This window comes from Salmo salar, chromosome ssa29, assembly GCF_905237065.1.
Source record: "Salmo salar chromosome ssa29, Ssal_v3.1, whole genome shotgun sequence".
NCBI lineage: Eukaryota > Metazoa > Chordata > Actinopteri > Salmoniformes > Salmonidae > Salmo > Salmo salar.
The window spans coordinates 19,374,772-19,392,500 of record NC_059470.1 but is presented as its reverse complement, the minus strand read 5'-3'; the positions used below and the strand labels follow the sequence as shown (position 1 = coordinate 19,392,500).

The window sequence follows — 17,729 nt, the reverse complement described above, 5'->3', positions numbered from 1 at the left end:
TGTTTTGGGTTTATGTGACATATATGCTTGCTTGGAAAATGGCTATGTGATTATTTGTGGCTATGTACTCTCCTAACATAATCTAATGTTTTGCTTTCGCTGTAAAGCCTTTTTGAAATCGGACAATGTGGTTAGATTAATGAGAGTCTTGTCTTTAAAATGGTGTAAAATAGTCGTATGTTTGAAAAATTGAAATTATTGCATTTTTGAGGTTTTGTATTTCGCGCCACCCTCTTCCACTGGCTGTTGAATAGAGTGGGACGGTGATGTGCCACCTAGCCCATAGAGGTTAACTCTATTTCTTGAACTGCATTGTTGGTTAGGGGCTTGTAAGTAAGCATTTCACGGTAAGGTCTACACATGTTGTATTCGGCGCATGTGACAAATAACATTTGATTTGAGATACTCCGAAAGCTCAGACGAGATGGACTGAACAAGACCGTGTCTGAATGCCTCCAATTCGTGATGAGGCATGTCTCGTAAGCCTCTCCCCAGGAAACTGGGACAGGGCACTCAGGGGGCTTGGAGATCTAGAATGGTCGGCAGAACTAATAAATGAATGTTAGGAAAAGTGGGGACACAGTAAGAGGTTAATGCTTGGATAAGAGGACAGTGATTGGATCTTTGTGAAGATGTGAGGCAAGGGAGCGTTGAGGACAACCCAGAAGAGAGAACGGCCCGGGGCCGGTTGATCAAGGGTCAAGAAAGCATCCGAAACAGTGGGACACTGACAGCTCCAGGCATCCCAACACTCCAGAATTCACACACATCACTAAGTAAATCAACTTCAGACTGGGGCTGCCTGGGCGTCTGGACCCAAACATGCCAAGTCATGTAGCACTCGTATCAGCTTGCCCCCGAGAACCCAGCGTGGGGAGCAAGGCCGCATGCCCACCCATTGTTCAGTCAACAAGCTGTTAGCTATTGAAACACACCAGCTCAACTGAACACAATGGGGTTGTTTAAGGGCATTGGGGAAAAACAAAACAGGGCAAAAATGAAGGGGCCCCAGACGGGGTGGGAGAGGGAGGGGTGAAAGATTGGTACACCATAATTAAGGGCTTTCTGGCCCAGTAAGAAGAAGGGCAGTGAACCTTTGGATGCCTTTGCCCGGAGTTTCATCCCTCCATCTCTCTACTCCTCTTTCCATCCCTCTGTATCTCCAGCTCCTAGCATACTCTATGGCTCTGTCTGACCTAGATCCCTGCTGCTGTTTCTCTGGGCAGAGGTTCTCAGTGTGTGTGTGTGTGTGTGTGTGTGTGTGTGTGTGTGTGTGTGTGTGTCTGTGTGTGTGTGTGGGGCGTCTATATACACAGTATATCCCTGTCATGGTTCAGCTGAGCAGACAGCCTCTTACAGGGCCAGACGCGATGGCTTTCGGAGTTGGAGAGATTAAGTCCCTGGGTGGAAAAATGGATGGATGGGTGTGACACAATCACCACCTGAATCTCAAATACAACCCAGTGGCATTCTGCTCCGCCCATGTGCAGTAGACACTGTACGTACATTAGTGTTCCATTTCAAATGGATGTTCTGTGACATAACATCTGAAGAAGTGGTAGGCTCTGCTTTTAACTGCAGCCATAAAGGAACTGGTCGACTCTCGTCCCTGTCCCGAGGGTAAATGCAGTGCTTCCCCTAGGATTATTTTCAGCAAAGGTGGCAAAGTTAGTGGACGTATGGCGTGGTAGTGGGCATGGCCAATTGTGTGGTTTCAGACCAAAGTTTTAAAAAACGCCCTCTTCTTGGCCACAGAGACAAAATGTAGCTATTTTTGTCTCTGCAGCCAAGAGCTAATTTCCTGCAATTCTACACATTTTGCCATGGCTTATGCCTTGTTCTTATGCTATCTGAGTGACTCAAACATTTTTGGAATTTTAGATTCTTTCAAAAAAAAAAATTAATCGGTGATTGTTAGTTCTCTAAGATTATCTTATTTAAAAAATTTAAATCTCCTTTATCTTTTCTACATATTTTATATCTGGTTTTAGTCGTTTACACTGTCAGTGTTTTACCATCCCAATTGTTTTTTACCTCATATCTCTTGGAGTGGCGACAACAATTTAGCAGCGGCGGCCCGCCACTGATAAATGAACATTGGGGAAACACTGAAATGTATCTCTCTAAATAGGACTCAGCAACACAACTGTGGTTTTGAGTTCTCCCATAGCAAATCCTGCCATTCACATATTAGTTAGAAGAGATATATAAATATGAATTATTCAGCCCACTATTTGAGCCCAACTTAGTGTGGGGACTGAACACTTCAAAACCTCTGTACATTTCCTCTGTGGTTGTAACCTGTAATGTAATCAATACGACTGGGTGGTAAGGAAGGCAGAGCAAAACAAAATGACAGAGCAGTGGAAGTGTCAGGATTAGCCCCGTGCCACACAGCTGGACAGAAGACTATGCTAGGCTACGCTAACTCGGCTAACTCCACAGTGTTGTCCTACAGCTGACCCCAGCTTTCCCCCTCTTCTTATCCCCAGTCGGATTTCCGCATGCTGGGTACACACGCCGGCAGACAGGGCGAGGGACGAGGGGAGCACCACAGGGGCACCTCCGAAGACTACTGATTCGGGGGGAAGATAATCCCACCTCCAACAGATGTGCAAACGTCTGATAAACGTTGATGCTGTGGTGAATTGTCCCTATAACAACGCAAATAAAAAATTAAATGTATAGTACATTCAAATTTCAAACAAAAGAAAAGGCACAAAAGAGATAAAATCATATAAATGCATGGACATGTAAGACTGCTCTTCCGCGGTCAGACTGGATGACACATGGACATAGAAGACTGCTCTTCCGCGGTCAGACTGGATGACACATGGACATAGAAGACTGCTCTTCTGCAGTCAGACTGGATGACACATGGACATGGAAGACTGCTCTTCTGCGGTCAGACTGGATGACACATGGACATGTAAGACTGCTCTTCTGCGGTCAGACTGGATGACACATGGACATGGAAGACTGCTCTTCTGCAGTCAGACAGGATGACACATGGACATGTAAGACTGCTCTTCTGCAGTCAGACTGGATGACACATGGACATAGAAGACTGCTCTTCTGCAGTCAGACTGGATGACACATGGACATGTAAGACTGCTCTTCTGCGGTCAGACTGGATGACACATGGACATGTAAGACTGCTCTTCTGCGGTCAGACTGGATGACACATGGACATGTAAGACTGCTCTTCTGCGGTCAGACTGGATGACACATGGACATGTAAGACTGCTCTTCTGCGGTCAGACTGGATGACACATGGACATGGAAGACTGCTCTTCTGCGGTCAGACTGGATGACACATGGACATGTAAGACTGCTCTTCTGCGGTCAGACTGGATGACACATGGACATGGAAGACTGCTCTTCTGCGGTCAGACTGGATGACACATGGACATGTAAGACTGCTCTTGTGCAGTCAGACAGGATGACACATGGACATGTAAGACTGCTCTTCTGCAGTCAGACAGGATGACACATGGACATAGAAGACTGCTCTTCCGCGGTCAGACTGGTTGACACATGGACATAGAAGACTGCTCTTCCGCGGTCAGACTGGATGACACATGGACATAGAAGACTGCTCTTCCGCGGTCAGACTGGTTGACACATGGACATAGAAGACTGCTCTTCTGCAGTCAGACAGGATGACACATGGACATGTAAGACTGCTCTTCCGCGGTCAGACTGGTTGACACATGGACATAGAAGACTGCTCTTCCGCGGTCAGACTGGATGACACATGGACATAGAAGACTGCTCTTCCGCGGTCAGACTGGTTGACACATGGACATAGAAGACTGCTCTTTCGCGGTCAGACAGGATGACACATGGACATAGAAGACTGCTCTTCCGCGGTCAGACTGGTTGACACATGGACATAGAAGACTGCTCTTCCGCGGTCAGACTGGATGACACATGGACATAGTAGACTGCTCTTCCGCGGTCAGACAGGATGACACATGGACATAGAAGACTGCTCTTCCGCGGTCAGACAGGATGACACATGGACATAGAAGACTGCTCTTCCGCGGTCAGACAGGATGACACATGGACATAGAAGACTGCTCTTCCGCGGTCAGACTGGATGACACATGGACATAGAAGACTGCTCTTCCGCGGTCAGACTGGATGACACATGGACATAGAAGACTGCTCTTCCGCGGTCAGACTGGATGACACATGGACATAGAAGACTGCTCTTCCGCGGTCAGACTGGTTGACACATGGACATAGAAGACTGCTCTTCCGCGGTCAGACTGGATGACACATGGACATAGAAGACTGCTCTTCCGCGGTCAGACTGGTTGACACATGGACATAGAAGACTGCTCTTCCGCGGTCAGACTGGATGACACATGGACATAGAAGACTGCTCTTCCGCGGTCAGACTGGATGACACATGGACATAGAAGACTGCTCTTCCGCGGTCAGACTGGATGACACATGGACATAGAAGACTGCTCTTCTGCGATCAGACTGGATGACACATGGACATAGAAGACTGCTCTTCTGCGGTCAGACTGGATGACACATGGACATAGAAGACTGCTCTTCTGCGGTCAGACTGGATGACACATGGACATAGAAGACTGCTCTTCTGCGGTCAGACAGGATGACACATGGACATAGAAGACTGCTCTTCTGCGGTCAGACTGGATGACACATGGACATAGAAGACTGCTCTTCTGCGGTCAGACTGGATGACACATGGACATAGAAGACTGCTCTTCTGCGGTCAGACTGGATTACACATGCGATCCACAGATGCAGGGTCATTAGATCACAGCTCTGGGTTCTTTAATTGCCACAGCCTGCCGCTTTGCAGTTTTTGATGTCAATCCCTCTGGAATATCACTCACACACACACACACACTATACACACACACTATACACACATGCGGCTCAGCATTCAGCTTAGTTCTGACTGTGTGTGTGTGTGTGTGTGTGTGTGTGTGTGTGTGTGCGTGCGTGCGTGCGTGCGTGCGCGTGCCTGCCTGCCCCCGTCTGTAAAGCGGCCATTGCCCGGCTGCCCATGTAGAACCCTGTTAGCAGCAGGTCCATTGATCTTCCCAGTGGTTAGCCTAAGGATTAAGGCTGAGGGGTTATATCATTTGGAAGGCTTTGATATAAATAAATCACAGGGAATAAAATCACAGGGAAATTAAGTCCATTTAGGTCAGAAATGATAGAACCCATTTCACCCTGATCTGTAAAGACACACATCTGTGCTGAGTGGAGGGAGTCCTCCTGGGTGAGTTAGATTGTATAGAGAGGGGTGGTACTGTAAATCACAGATAAAGGAAAGTGGGCAGAAGTGGGCACAGTGATAACGGGTGACGAGCCGCCAGAACAGCTTCAACGCGCCCTGGCAGAGATTCTACAAGTGTCTGGACCTCTATTGGAGAGATGCGACACCATTCTTCCATGAGAAATTCCATCACTTGGTATTTTGTTGATGGTGGTGGAAAACGCTGTCTCAGGCGCCGCTCCAGTGTTCAGTTGGGTTGAGATCTGGTGACTGAAACACACACACCCTTTAAACCCCCTATTCTCCTTTCAGACACCTCTTTCAAAGTCACTGAGTTCTCTTCTTCTAGACATGGTAGCCAGAATAATGGGCAACGGGGCATTTTTATACATGACCCTAAGCATGATGGGATGTTAACGGCTTAATTTACTCAGGAACCACACCTGTGTGGAAGCACCTGCTTTCAATATACTTTCTATCCCTCATTTACTCAAGTGTTTCCCTTATTTTGGCAGTTACCTGTATACCTGGATACTGAACATCCGGGTTAGTTCAACATACTGAGTTCTGGGAGTGCGGGCCGTCCTTTAAAGGAGTATCGAACCCAATTCTTATCTAATACATCTTATTTTCTAATCTAAGCCAGAGGGCTAATGCAGGAGATAGGGGAACAAGTGGTGAGGAGCGTGGTCATTGACAGGTCTTGAAGAGAAAGGTGGTCAAAGTAGAGGGAGCACTGAGGCAATGGGCTACTGACGCGACCACACACACACACACACACACACACACACACACACACACACACACACACACACGTCCATATTACACGACAACAGCTCTGAACTTGAGTGACCCTCCTGTTCCATAATAAGTATAATACATGATATTTATATGGCGCTTTTTTAATAAGGCCCCAGAGCCTGACCCAATGACCTCACGATAGTCTGCCATTCCACCACACCTCCTTTTGATAGCCTCATTAAACACCCAGAGAGAGTCTGCTGGGGAGAGAAACATATAGAAGTATTCTCTTCCGTGTTCATTTCATCTCTATTACAGCTCGCAGTCACACAGTGAGACAACACGGTCCATCTCTCTGGCCCACGGCACACCATGAAGGCATTAGAAAGGCTCCAGATTGGGTTTAAAGTCATCGGGATGGGGGATCAGAACATTACATGTGGAAACTGCAGAAGATGAAAGAGACAGCTTCCACTAGAGGAATGAGGATAGACTGTGTGCTTTCCCAAGCTACAGGATTAAAAAGGCAGATCATGAATATGTAAGGGGTTTAGCCACAGTTCTTGTTCATAGGTTATTAGGATGAAAAGAGCATCAGGCTTTGGCATGCGTTCACATGCATTGCAGCGGTTTTTGCTGAAAGCCTGTGTGTTAACACTTTGGCTTGCATGAATTCCCAGTAATAGTGTTTTGAGTACTCCAAGAGGTTTTTGTTTGATTGTAGGTGATGAGCTTCCATCTTCAGTCCTCCGTCAGGAGCATAAAGATTGATCATGTCAAGTACATTTCCATATAGGCTAATACATACAGTACACTTCAACGTAGATGAATATGATGAAGTGAGCTCATTCCACTTCCTCCCAACCATCTGTCCATTATATTGCCACCTGAAGAGGTATTTATCTCTCTCGGTCTCTGTGTCTCTCTCTCCGTCTCCCTCTCAGTCTCTCCGTCTTCCTCAGTCTCTCTCTGTCTCTCCCTCTCAGTCTGTCTCTCAGTCGCCGTCTCTCTGTCACTGTCTCACTCAGTGTCTGTCTCACTCAGCGTCTGTCTCACTCAGCGTCTGTCTCACTCAGCGTCTGTCTCACTCAGCGTCTGTCTCACTCAGTGTCTGTCTCACTCAGTGTCTGTCTCACTCAGTGTCTGTCTCTGTCTCTCTCAGTCCCTGACTCTCTCTCAGTCCCTGTCTCTGTATCCTTCAGCCTCTATCTCTCCATCTCTCTCTCTCAATCTATGTCTGTCTCTCTCAGTCTGTCTGCCCGTCTCAGTCTATCACTGTCTCTCTCAGTCCATGTCTGTCTCTCTCAGTCTCTGTGTTTAACTCTCTCAGTCTCTCCCTCTCATTCTATGTCTCTCCCACTCATTCTCTGTCTCTGTCTCTCTCTCTCTATGTCTGTCTCTCTCAGTCTATGTCTGTCTCTCACAGTCCCTGTCTCTCAGTCTCTCTAAGTCTCAGTCTCTGTCTCTCAGTCTCTCTCACTGTCTGTCTCTGTGTCTCTCACTCTCTGTCTCTCTAAGTCTCTGTCTTTGTCTCTCTCAGTCTCTGTCTTTGTCTCTCTCAGTCTCTGTCTTTAACTGTCTCTCTCTCTGTCTCTCCCTGTCTCTCTCAGTCTCTCCTTCTCATTCTGTCTCTCCCACTCATTCTCTGTCTCTCTTTCTCAGTCTCTGTCGCTCTCTCCCAGTTTATGTCTGTCTCTCTGTCTGCCAGTCTCTCACAGTCCCTGTCTCTGTCTCTCTGTCTTAGTCTCTCTAAGAATCTGTTTCAGTCTCTCTCAGTCTCAGTCTCTCAGTCTCTGTCTGTCTCTCACTCTGTCTCTCTCTCTCTGTCTCTCTCTCAGTCCCTGTCACTCAAAGTCTCTGTCTCTCTCAGTCTCTGTCTTTAACTCTCTCAGTCTCTGTCTTTAACTCTCTCAGTCTCTCTAAGTCACAGTCCCTGTCTCTCTATCTTAGTCTCTCTAAGAATCTGTTTCAGTCTAAATCTCTGTCTTTGTCTCTCTCAGTCTCTGTCTTTGTCTCTCTCAGTCTCTGTCTTTGTCTCTCTCAGTCTCTGTCTTTGTCTCTCTCAGTCTCAGTCTTTGTCTCTCTCAGTCTCAGTCTTTGTCTCTCTCAGTCTCTGTCTTTGTCTCTCTCAGTCTCTGTCTTTGTCTCTCTCAGTCTCTGTCTTTGTCTCTCTCAGTCTCAGTCTTTGTCTCTCTCAGTCTTTGTCTCTCTCAGTCTCAGTCTTTGTCTCTCTCAGTCTTTGTCTCTCTCAGTCTCAGTCTCTCTCAGTCTTTGTCTCTCTCTGTCTTTGTCTCTCTCAGTCTCTGTCTTTGTCTCTCTCAGTCTCTGTCTTTCTCTCTCTCAGTCTCTGTCTTTGTCTCTCTCAGTCTCTGTCTTTGTCTCTCTCAGTCTCTGTCTCTCTCAGTCTCTGTCTCTCATTCTCATTCTCTGTCTCTCCCTCAGTCTCTTTCTCCCTCTCAGTCTCTCTATCAGAGTCTCAGTCTCTGTCTCTCTCGATCTGTCTCTGTCTCTCTCGGTCTGTCCTGTCTCTGGCTCTCTCCGTCTCCGGCTCTCTCCGTCTCCGTCTTTTCTCTGTCTCTCTCCATCTCTGTCTTTTCTCTGTCTCTCTCCGTCTCTGTCTCTCGCAATAACTGTCCATGTCTCTCTCAGTCTCTCTCCGTCTCTGTCTCTCTCAATCTGTCTGTCTCTCAGTCGCTGTCTGTCTCTCTCAGTCTCTGTTCGTCTCGGTCTCTCTCAGTGTCTGTCTGTCTCTGTCAGTCTCTGTCTGTCTCTGTCTGTCTCTCCCAGTCTGTCTGTCTCTCATTCTCTGTCTGTCTCTCAGTCTCTGTCTGTCTCTCTCAGTCTCTGTCCGTCTCTATCTCTCTCAGTGTCTGTCTGTCTCTGTCAGTCTCTGTCTATGTCTGTCTCTCTCAATAACTGTCTCTGTCAGTCTCTGTCTGTCTCTCCCAGTCTGTCTGTCTGTCTGTCTGTCTCTCTGTCTGCCTCTCTGTCTGCCTCTCAGTCTATGTCTGTCGCTCTCAGTCTCTGCGTCTCTCAGCCTATGTCTGTCTCAATAACTGTCTCTGTCTCTCTCAGTCTGTCTGTCTCTCTCAGTCTCTGTCTCTCTCAGTCTCTGTGTCTGTCTCTTTCAGACTCTGTCTCTCAGTCTCGGTCTCTCTCAGACTCGGTCTCTCTCAGACTCCCCCAGTCTCGGTCTCTCTCAGACTCCCCCAGTCTCGGTCTCTCTCAGACTCCCCCAGTCTCGGTCTCTCTCAGACTCCCTCAGTCTCGGTCTCTCTCAGACTCCCCCAGCCTCGGTCTCTCTCAGACTCCCCCAGTCTCGGTCTCTCTCAGACTCCCCCAGTCTCGGTCTCTCTCAGACTCCCCCAGTCTCGGTCTCTCTCAGACTCCCCAGTCTCGGTCTCTCTCAGACTCCCTCAGCCTCGGTCTCTCTCAGACTCCCCCAGTCTCGGTCTCTCTCAGACTCCCCCAGTCTCGGTCTCTCTCAGACTCCCCCAGTCTCGGTCTCTCTCAGACTCCCCCAGTCTCGGTCTCTCTCAGACTCCCCCAGCCTCGGTCTCTCTCAGACTCCCCCAGTCTCGGTCTCTCTCAGACTCCCTCAGTCTCGGTCTCTCTCAGTCTTGGTCTGTCTCAGCCTGTCTCTCTCAATCTTTGTCTGTCTCAGTCTGTCTCTCTCAATCCTTGTCTATCTCTGTCCGCCTCTCTCAGTCTCTGTCTGCCTCTCTCTGTCTCAGTCTGTCTCTCAGTCTCTGTCAAGCTCAGTCTCGGTCTCTCTCAGTCTGTTTCAGTCTGTCTCTCTCAATCTCTGTCTTTCTCTCTACTCTCAGTCTCTATCAGTCTCTCTCAGACTTCGTCTGTCTCTCTCAGACTCCGTCTGTCTCCGTCTGTCTCTCTCAGTCTCTGTCTGTCTCTCAGTCTCTGTCTGTCTCTCTATCAGTGTCTCTGTCTGTCTGTCTCTCTGTCTGTCTCTCTCCGTCTATGTCTGTCTCTCTCCGTCTATGTCTGTCTCTCCGTCTCTGTCCGTCTATGTCTATCTCTGTCTCTCGGTCTCTCTCAGTCTCTGCCTCTCTACCTCTGTCTCGCTCAGTCTGGCTCTCTCAATATCTGTCTCTCAGTCTCTACCTCTGTCAAGCTCAGTCTATGTCTGTCTCAGTCTATGTCACTCTCAGTCTCTGTCTGTCTCTCTTTCAGTCTCAGTTTGTCTCTCAGTCTCTGTCTCTTTCTGTCTCTCTCAGTCTCTCGGTCTCTGTCTCTCTCGGTCTCTGTCTCTCTCGGTCTCTGTCTCTCTCGGTCTCTGTCTCTCTCGGTCTCTGTCTCAGTCTTTCTGTCAAGCTCTCTTCCTACCTTTCTCCTGGTGGCAGCTCTGTATCTTTGCATTTTAATGAAAGTATGTATAATGTATAGGTCAACGTTTTTCCAACGTTTTTCCATCTCGCTCCATGGCAGGGGCAGTCTCCCTCTCACTCTCTATTTTCCCAGGGTTGTGGGTGACACAGCTGGCAGGACCAGGGCTCTGAGGACTCGGAGGCAGGCTCCTGTGGGTCTCTGGAGGGACGGTCCTGTCCTCCCCGCTCTCCTCTGCTCTGCCTCCCCATGAAGCACATCTGATGTGGGGCCATCCAGCCGCTGCTGCTGCAGCCCCCAGCCGTAAGTAGGCCAACCTGACCCATATAGCTGCGGCTCGAGCTGGAGATCTCCCCCCGGACTGGCGAGACAGAGAGAAGCCTGCCAAGAGGCCACGCAGCAGCAGTGCTACCCAGGCCCCCTGTTCCGCTCGGGGAAGAGAACTGGAGAGCACATGCACACGAACATCGACACACAGATAGATGCACAGACACACACAGTGCTAACTGCAGTCTAATGGCACAGAGAGGAGAAGGAATAGACAGGTCGGGATGATCTGATCTCACAAGGGTGCGAGTAAAGTTAAATGAACGAAGAAGGACAGAGCTCTCCTAAGAGTAAAGGCTGAGTTAGACAAGGACATCAAAACAGTAGGAAAAAACAAGTGTCCTTTTGTGGTTGTATCCATCTGTCTCCCATCCCTCTTGTATTGTTAAAGTAGCTTGATTCATTAAAGTCCATGACGAATCAGGCAAGGGTGTCCTCATGAATTAGTCTAAGAAACATTATTCTTCAGAAACATTACTAAACCAAGCAGACTACCTCAATGCAGGTAAAACTATTCCCCATGTCAATAAGATAATGCTATTAATCAAGGTGCTGTTTGTAACCGAGGCAAATGGAGTTAGGATTTTTAGGCCAGATCTCAACTTATGGGTGATTCACGATATGTCTTCATTTAAAACAAAATGTTTTCTAAATACGCTTTGTTGTACAATTAAAAAGGTCAAATATACTACATTTCAAACAGCAATAATCTCATGAATTCAGGGCTGGTGAAATTACACCTGCCTTCCACAACCATAAGACCCACTCATCATTTGATGATCAAACTAGCTCGTCCTGCTTTTTGTTGTTGTAGTAATTACTGATCTGGCTTTGAAGTCTATCAAAACGCCCTTATTGTTACACATCTAAACAGAACCGTGCATAATGAACACTCACTAAAACTAACCCGCTTCTTGTAGCTGGCGTTAAGAGAAAATGAACCATCTCTCAAGCACACGCCTACGTGCTAGTGAGTAGCCAGACAATATTTATATTTAAAGTCTAGCCAACTTGGATCTATTTGCTAGCTAACAGGGTTGAACAGGTGAACTGTTATGAACACACCCTTCTGTTCGTCTCCAACCGTTTGAACACATTCTAGCCTGTCCACTCTGTTCAGATGTTGAAATCAAGTGGGCCTGCCTTATTTCTCAGAATGAGAACGAGTTGCCAATTCCTTATATAAATTGTTTTTATGCTCGTTACACATTTATAAAACACAGACTAGACAGTTAGTATTACAGTCTGGGGTGGAAAATGCATGCAACACAAACCGAGCATTCATTTTCCCAGAATCAAATGTTCGTTGATACTTCCGTTTTGATAGGGGCTGCTCGGCACGCAGTTTGAGGAGTTGAAACATAAAAAGGGAATAGGTGGAAAGGTTAACTTCTCCTCTATTACAGTAATGACTCTGTTGGACCAAACCTCAAACGCAAATAGCGAGTTGAAACGGCTTTTGGTCAGAGAGAAAGACGTGATCTTTCATCTTTGTTGCAGTGAGTGGCAGGGGCTTGGTGTGTGTGTGTGTGTGTGTGTGTGTGTGTGTGTGTGTGTGTGTGTGTGTGTGTGTGTGTGTGTGTGTGTGTGTGTGTGTGTGTGTAAAATGGGAAGGTGCAGAGTCACAGCAGAAGGAGCGAAGGAGTGTGTTCAAACGGTTGGAGACGAACAGAAGGGTGTGTTCCTAAGAGTTCACCTGTTCTACCCTGTTAGCTAGCGAATAGATCCAAGTTGGCTAGACTTTAAATATAAAGATTGTCTGGCTACTCACTAGCACGTAGGCGTGTGTTTGAGAGATGGTTGATGAGACCTGGGTTCATTTTCTATAATGCATTCTAAAAGAAGTTGGTCAGACGAGACAACATTAAAACAACATTAAAACAAGCGGACATAAACGGTCATAAAACGAAAAACGAAAGAAAAAGAAAAACGTCATTCTGGCGATTCAGGCAAATGGAATATTGTGAAAAAAACATACATTTGAATTAATCAAATGAATTCCATATCAATCGCCCATCCTTAAAATGGATGGTTCAGACGTTTGTCTATGAATAATATATTATACTGTATATTAAGAAAGGCTAAAAAAGCCCTGTTAAAGTGTACCAGTTTCGGCCACCAGCGGGCTTCTGAAGCAGAGTGTCATGTCTAATGTAAGTTGTAACATGGCAAAAACACACAGCATCGAAAGGTTACTATGGTAAAATGGTGTTAACGGAGCTCCACTCTTTCGCCGCTGTCAAGAAAAACAGAGTTCAGGGGAGTGAATTAACATTTCATGATATCATTTGAACAGGAAATAAAAAGTTACAATCAACAAACAGCAAAAAGCAACATTCACAGAATCAACAAGGGGTTAATTGGAGGTTAACCGATGAAGAAAGAGCCAAGTTGTGGAAGAGTTTATTAGCACAAGGTGCAGACAGATGGACAAACTAAGACGGACGGACAGTCTGTAAAAAGAGCGCTGTACACAGATGCGCAGTGGAGGAGGGTGAGGCTCGGTATCAACAACACGAAGAGTAGTCAAAGTCAAGGGGACGACTTTCTGAGAACAGCAAAGCCATAGGGGAAAAAAAGAGGTCGGTAAGCCTCGTAAAGATGTTTAAGTCATCCTTAACTTTCACTTGATTTACTTTAAACTGAAATGAAATGAAACAAACGACAGATGAATGAGAAAGCGTGCGAACTTGCACGCCGAGTGGCGTGTGTTAAAAGGTAGTGTGTTAGAGAGAAAATAACGGGACTTTCAGAAACAGCCCAGACTTTTAGGACAGAGACAACCTGACGTCAGAGCTAGAAGCAGCGTGGGTTTGGTGTTAGGAGAACACGCTGGTAGAGCTATCCCAGGTGCTTACGGGAGGAGAGCGGCTGGCAGTGGTACGTGGGTCAAATCAAAGTTTATGTGTGTGTGTGTGTGTGTGTGTGTGTGTGTGTGTGTGGAGATGAACTTGTCCACTGAAGCGTAATAAAACATCCCCAAGTAAGTGAGTGACACAAGGAAGAGAGAGCGAGCGAGAAGAAACTTTGTGGAAGGGTGAGTATGTAAACTACACGTGAATAAATACGAAGTGAGGGCGCATGTGCGTTGTAGAGTAATCATGGCGTGCCCATGTGTGTGCAGTATATTACAGTTACTAGTTGTATGCATCACTTCCTGGAACAATATGTGCAAAAGCCCAAGGGGCCATATGGGATATGAGAAGAGGACAGGGTGACAGACAGGCGTGTTTGTGACCAGCCATATCCTCATGACCAGCCATATTAACAGTACTCTCACTTGAAGTTGTAGCATCCTATAACACTCATCTAGGGCCCTAGAAAATGTGTGATGCGGAGAACGCGGACGGAATCACGGAATCCGGACGTTAAAGCGGAATTCAACAATATTCTAGAATGTCTTGGACTTAATAGGGAATCGACTAAATGTGCTGAAAATGAATTCATTTGCTCAAGTTCATCATCATGACACGAACAGAATGCATCAGGGATTCGTATATTTCCTGCAACTTTCTGAGGAGGCATCGAGAACGTCCCGTCTCTGGATGAGCGGTGCGCCTTAGCGATGACGCTAATGAAAACCTTCTGGTAGATGGAAAGACTCCCAACACCCTTCTCGTTGAAATGTTAACTACAAAGTAGACTGTGCTTGCCTGGCAGAATGATATCATGATTATTCGCATCATTCAAGTGTTTTTGTTTTGACAGCTAAACAACAGCCTGTTGCTAGTTGCACACTAGAATTAAAAGGGTCATTACACCCAGAAATGTAGATTTTGAAATTTGCCCAGACCTCAAAAGTGGTCTCCTGATGTGGTTTAAACATTGTTGTTAAAACATGGACTTAAAAAATCCAATTCAGTTGTTTTTCTATTAAAAAAGTGTGATTTTGAAATCGAAAACCCGAAGAAAAAAAAAACTGGGGAAAATGGAAACCTGGAAAAAGAAAATGGAGAAAAATGAAATGTTGTTAAAAATGGAATCAGGCAACAATAGTTTTTTTTATAGGACCATACTCATACTCTGGTTTGAGTGTAGGGAATTTCAAAGCATCTGTGTGTGTTAGTGTATGTGTTTGCGTGTGTGTTTGCGTGTGCGTGCGCGTGTGTGTGTGTGTGTATATTCTGTCTGAATGTTCCTTGTGTGTATGAGTCTGTACCTGCATAGCTACTGTGTGCTTGATCATCTGTGTAGGCTTATTTTTGCTCATTTAGTCCTCTAGGTTCAGAGTAGGAGAGAGAGTGGACTTATGCTGGCGGCAGTGGAGCACCCTAACCCCCATATTCTGATGGAAGGTTGGCGAGAGTCAGGAGAGGGTCCACAATGTTTCCTACAGAGGTCTCCACGCTGACGGGCATTGCGGTGGTGGTGGTGGTGGTGGTGTGGTTGTTATAGGGGGAGGGGGTACTGAGGTGGGAGAGGAGAGGTGCAGAGAAGCAGAAGCACAGGTGACACTCAGGCGGTGGCTTGTTCTAGTCCTCTGAAGCTTGGGTTGGGGAAGGACAAGAGAGAGGAGAGTTGAGGGAAGAGAGGAAGAAAAAGAGGATGAGAGGAGAGAGAGAGACACTCAGAGAGATGAATGGTAGATAGGAGGTAGAGAGAGATGGAGAGATGATCCATGAGAAAGGGAAGGAGGGTATAAGAGTATGAATAGGAGTGGGGGGACATGGTGGGTGAGAGGGGCGATAGGGAAGAGAACAAGAGTGCTGGTTAGTAAAGCGATCACAGCAAAACCAGTTCTGCCAACTACAACACCTGCCTACCCCAAGCATTTCCCCATGCAGTAGCATACATACATGCATCGCAGCCAGTGGCATCATGCAGCACAAACACACGCACACACACTCATTGTCATGGCTCCCAAACTGTGCTTCCCGTCTCTGCATTCACCTTACGTCTCAATTCTCTGACCTAGTTAGTACTTATACCTCCTGCCTCTACTCTACTCTACTCTACTCCCCAAAAGGTTACCTTTGATAATGATAAATGGAATCAATGTACCCAGAAAAGGCCAGGTGCTACGCGCAAGTAGTCTACCACAATTTCATTACCAATAGGTGGCTATTATACATATAAAAAAACATATCTTAATCTCTTACTATCAATGGGTAGACATTATTTAATATAAACACATCTTCTATTTGCGCAACCTCACTATGAGATAGCTGATGACATCTTCTTGTATCCTACAGTGGATTTGAGGCAAATCAAGAGTCAGACAGGATTAAGTGAATACAGGCTACAAGTCTGGACTGGAGCCTGGTCTGGAAGTCCAGGATGTTCCCTGAGAACACCCCTGTCCCACAGCATATCCCCGCCACACACACACATACTGCCCCCGCACACTCACTTTGTAACCGCAGTGACGCTGACCGAGGCATGCAAACAGATGGAGGGACAGAGACAGACAGACGGACAGAGGTCATGCCAACCCAGACGACCGCCCGCAGTCCTGCTCCCCAGTAACACCCTCCCATCGACCCCGGTCAGATGGGCAAGGCAGGCGGGCACTATGACATGCTGGGCTCAGCCACACTGCCAACGAGCACAAGCTCTCTAGTCTTATTCAAGTCAACCTGGGCTGAAGGGAGAGAGAGTTGTACTGTACTTGGGTGGTAAATATGAGTGTTGGTGTAATAGAGCATTGGGTGCATCAGACTAACTATTTCATCCATGCAATTTCAACCTCATCAAGGTCATGCACAGTATTTCAAGAAAGGGTCATGTGGTGGATTGGAATTGTCAGAATGGCAAAGGAATTAGACTGAGCAAACGGAAGCAAAGAAAGAAAAGGAGTGTACAAAACACAGACACACACACACACACACACACACACACACACACACACACACACACACACACACACACACACACACACACACACACACACACACACACACACACACACACACACACAAAGTGGAATTCCCCTTACAATCTGCTGAAATGTATTGAAATATATACTGACGTCCTACGGCACACGTTTGTCTGTTAGTGGGTAATTAAAAGGGCCGTTCAATAGGAGATGGCATAAAGGCAGAGCAGAGTTCATTTCCCCCCTCCAGTGCTGCAGTTAGTTAATTACCTCAGAGGCAATAATGAAGCTTCCATCAGATAGGCAGAACACTCTGATAAAGACTGCTCAGCTAGTCACAGAACACTCTGATAAAGACCACTCAGCTAGTCACAGAACACTCTGATAAAGACCGCTCAGCTAGTCACAGAACACTCTGATAAAGACCGCTCAGCTAGTCACAGAACACTCTGATAAAGACCGCTCAGCTAGTCACAGAACACTCTGATAAAGACTGCTCAGCTAGTCACAGAACACTCTGATAAAGACTTCTCAGCTAGTCACAGAACACTCTGATAAAGACCGCTCAGCTAGTCACAGAACACTCTGATAAAGACCGCTCAGCTAGTCACAGAACACTCTGATAAAGACCACTCAGCTAGTCACAGAACACTCTGATAAAGACTGCTCAGCTAGTCACAGAACACTCTGATAAAGACCGCTCAGCTAGTCACAGAACACTCTGATAAAGACCACTCAGCTAGTCACAGAACGCTCTGATAAAGACTGCTCAGCTAGTCACAGAACGCTCTGATAAAGACTGCTCAGCTAGTCACAGAACACTCTGATAAAGACCGCTCAGCTAGTCACAGAACACTCTGATAAAGACTGCTCAGCTAGATAAAGACCGCTCAGCTAGTCACAGAACACCTCATTTCAGATGGAAGGACGAGAGTAGACAGCACTTCAGCGCTTGAGAAACTGAAGTGATCCACAGCAGCACTTGAGAGTGTTCACAGAACATTAGTGTTCACAGAACATGAGTGTTCACAGAAACACCTTCTTTCTGGTCCCTTCCAAGGTTCTTATGCACAATTCAGGTGATTCTGTAACTTCTATAGAGTTCCTGTGAACAGTAGTAATGGCTATTCAGCCTTTCGGATACAGGTGTGAGAGAAGAAAAGGTAAAGATGAACCTTTCTATAAATAGAGAGGAAGTGAAAGACAGAATAACGGCCTTGTACTTTTATAGTGTGT

The 17,729-nt window shown here is 46.7% G+C and overlaps 1 protein-coding gene across 11 annotated transcripts in view; it reads right to left on the bottom strand.

The window, feature by feature from the left end:
* Positions 1–17,729, bottom strand: part of LOC106590274 (microtubule-associated protein 4) — a 124,093-nt gene that overhangs the window by 73,992 nt on the left and 32,372 nt on the right. The window lies entirely within an intron of this gene.